Below are 4,108 nucleotides of genomic sequence, written 5' to 3'. Positions count from 1 at the left end.
TTCATATTTTGTCTCTGAATTCTGTGGCTGCCTATCACATCTACTTAATAATCTTCGTCCCCCATTAATTATTGAAATTTTCTAGTGTGTATCTGGCTTCAAAGTGTATAGTAGAACCTCACACATGGGAGTAGAGTTTGAGAGGGGCTTACTAATTGCACATATCAGAGTTGCTGTCATGACCATATTTGTCACGTAACTTTCTTTATGGTACCAGCATGGGTGATCTTTCTGTGCAAGGTGCTCCAAATGTTGTTTGACAAAAATTACTTCTTGCCTAGCAACACCTTCATACGACATGTCAGACTGCTTGTTTCCACAAGAACAAGGAGGCCACAAATCTGATTTTAATATGGTCTGTAGTCTCTCTAGCCTTACACATATGAAACTAACAATGCATGCAGTAGTTTTAATTTTGCCCATACACCTATTCTACAGTGCATTTTGGCCATTCCAAAAAATTCTTGTTCGTTTATCATCCCCTACGTAGTCTGTCAAAGGATGTAAGTAAAAAGTTTCCTTTGAGAATTTACTACTGACATGTTTCATCAGATGCCAACATCTTAAATGTTTCATGTAAGTCAAAAGACTTTGCGTTTGGCAAATTTTGAAAATATCACTGAAGCACTCCCAAATTCAGAGACCAGGGGGAAGGAACAACAAGTGTTGCACATTTACTTGAAAGTATCTGGGTGTCCTTGGAGATGAGATTCTGATTGCAAGTTTGAGCCGTGTAGGTGTAGGGTTTATCAGATGTAAGGAAAGAGGAATGCATTCTGAAACATGTTGGTGCCCAAGCACACAGCATATTTCACATGACAGACTCTGTACTGATACAAAGGCCTTGAGATAAATGTTGTAAGAATGAGGCTGATGTAGTTTTCCACCATGGTTTCTTGAACAGTGAAATTGAATGTTACTGTTGTGCCCCATTGGAGTTGAGTATGGTCAAACAGATCACCCTGTTTTTTATATCTCAATCATATATATATATATATATATATATATATATTATATATATATATATATATATATATATATATATATATTTATATATATATATATATATATATATATATATATATATATATATATATATATATATATATATATATATATATATATATATAGTCTTCTCAGGGCAGCCATTATTCATTCATCTAACATTTGAACTGGGTTCCTCCCCCTACTCTGCCACTTCTATTTACCATTTCCAGTGCACTTCTGTAGATGGGTCATTCCATTCTGCTGACGGGGTTCAGGGTTTGAAACAATGTACACAATGGGACCTAGTTCCTACCAACTACGGTATCAAGTAAGTGTGTCAGTGCAAATTACTGTTCCTTGAGAATGCAGCAAGTGAAATTTTCTTCTAACCAAAGATGTGCATGTGTAAAAATGTGCTCGGGGAGACTGCAGCTAAGAGTGGGAAAGAGAGGTTCTATAATGGAAAATTGCAAGATCAAATGTGGTTTTTAGCATCATGCAGCTCAATTCTTGTTTGTGTTTCACTACCATTGAATTCCTAGAAACATCACATGCCCAGTTTTTTTGTTTGCCGCAGAAATCCTACTTCGAAATTGTAACAGTTCCCACTTTGTCAGATACTGTACACTGATCCAGTTATTAAAATAGTTTGTGATCCTCCAGTGACTGGAGAAACCTGATTCAATTTTCAATTAAGTGGATTCAGTGTTTATTTCTCCCATGTTAATTCTCAACCAGTTTCCAAAACAAATTAAAAATATTAAAATACAAAAAATCCACTCAGAAAAACACCCAACAAAGCGCAAATGCCTGTCACTCCACTGATGAGAGTACTTTTTGAAGTGTAGAGAATAATCTTTGTCATCTCATTAAGTATGATTTCTTCAATTTTTTCCTATTTGTTTATAGAAAAAAACAGGGAATGTGTAAATTTTCCACAAGTGAGTTTTTTTTTACAAGATGACTTATCTATTGTACATCATCATGGTAGAATTTCAACTTCTTTGTGACTTGTGTATTTATGGACTTTTCATGGTCAACTTTAATAAAGTCCCTTTTGTCCATACATGCGTTTCTGTGACTTTGTATTATTATTTGTTTGTTGAGGATGGCTCAGTCATCCCTCACCACAGCAAATCTGCGAAGGGGTCAGAGGTCAAATTTGCTTGTCCGAATGTATAAGTGAACCCAAAGACAATCTTTGATACAATAGCAACGCCATATCGAAGTCTAATATGTAGTGACCAGTGCATCATGTTGGGGTTTCTTCTGATTTTGTCGTGTTTTGCACCAATGAACTAAATGAAATATTTTTTCAAATGCAGTGCCTGTGAAGAGTTTATGAAAGTAATTCCAGAAGTGTGTCCATTAAATTGATTGGGCCAAAAAGTCGATCGGTTTCTTGATATCAGCTGTCTCACTATGGAAGCGGTCAGTGTGTCGTGTTTTTTTTTCCATTCATAGATGGTATCCTTGCCACAGTATTCCCAGATAAATAGTTTGCAACCTAAGTGACACCCACAGCAGTGAAATCAGACTCCGGGGACGCAAATGCCCTGCATAAATAGTCCTATATTCTGAAATAAAGGAAAAGAAAGTATACTGCGGTAGGGAAATACAAAAAGCTATTTTGGTAAAAGTCTCATACCAAAGAGGTTTAATTGGAGCATTGGAGAAATAAAACATAAAAGAAAATCCGTATTAACTTTATCACTTTGCCTTATGTTCAAGACCAGAAACACATCCAGTGACGATATTTTTAACATGTAGGCCTATGGCAAGACGGACATACACACAGATGTTAAAAGACGGTGTTCCTCCATTTTCACTTGCCAAGGTCTCGTCCGGGCAGCTGGATACTTCCCGAAAACAGGTGGTTAGTGGGAAGTAACTGACCCGTGCGAGCGGACGATTGTGTTCCTCCTACTGTTGTGCGGAACAAAACCGAAAATAATTTTAGTGACAGGGTCATTGTTCACATGGTATCACTAATTCCCACTCCTTGGGAACCCTACCGACTCTGAGAGACACTGAGAAAAATAAGCTTCCCAGCACGAAGGTTTAAGTCAATGGAAAAAGTTTATAGAAATACCAGCATTTCCAACTTTAACTTTAAACATTTTAGAATCCAGTTCAAGCAGTGTAAATCGCAAGTTCCGCTGATTTAAAATTTATACGAAATCAATTTGTAAAGATCCAGAGAGAGAGAGAGAGAGAGAGAGAGAGAGAGAGAGAGAGAGAGAGAGAGAGAGGAGAGAGGGAGGGAGGGGGTAATCAGTAGAATTTGCAGCCCGGGATAAACGGAAAGTGGACCACGTTGGAGCGCCCTCTTAGCTGATTAAATGAAAGGAATCCCGTAATTTGCATCATCAGCTCATCACACCTGTTCTCTTTCATTTGCCAGATGTCTTTCGGCGGGAACTTCTCGCAGTTTTACTCTCGTTGAAATCGAGACGGGAACACATTACGTAATGTGCTGTGTTTTTATGAAGATTTCATGAGAACGTTACGCCTGTGTGAACAATAAGAAGCAATTTCAAGTTGAAATAGAAAGTTTACCTGATATTGGTAACGACGGTAATTTAGAATAACGTAGTTTTCCCCAGTGAAATGCAACATGGGTTGTGCTGGTTTCCTTTTGTTCAACTTGATCACGTTTTGTTCCCTGGTCCGTCTCGATTGTGGTATCGACGTGCCACCCAGAAAAGAACGTTCATCATTGATGATCTCCGATGATGGTGTTGCGAAGTCGGAAAGACAAGCGTTACAACGAGGTGAGTCCAACGATCAGTGATCGCAAATTCTACCACAGAAATGTTCAAATCTCTTCTCAAACTAAGAATCTGAGTTATGTGACTGTATCCACCATGCCAGTCTCCCCTTTCCTTTATGTGTTTTCTCTCTATTTCCATGCCCAGTGTTTCTGTCTCGCATTGAGTACAACCCACAGGTTTGGCAAAATTGAAAAGCCTTTCGTTAATCCGAACTAAAAATTACACAATAAAAGCAATGTTACGCTTTCACATGAGGGTGCAGCTGCCTACCCTAGCTGTTAATTTCCAAACTTTTTCACGGTGTACGGTGTACATCTCCCTTTTAAAGGGGAAAACACGGAAATGAG

Source organism: Ptychodera flava, chromosome 18 (genome assembly GCF_041260155.1).
Source record: "Ptychodera flava strain L36383 chromosome 18, AS_Pfla_20210202, whole genome shotgun sequence".
In the NCBI taxonomy this organism is placed as follows: domain Eukaryota; kingdom Metazoa; phylum Hemichordata; class Enteropneusta; family Ptychoderidae; genus Ptychodera; species Ptychodera flava.
This window is presented reverse-complemented; position numbering follows the sequence as displayed.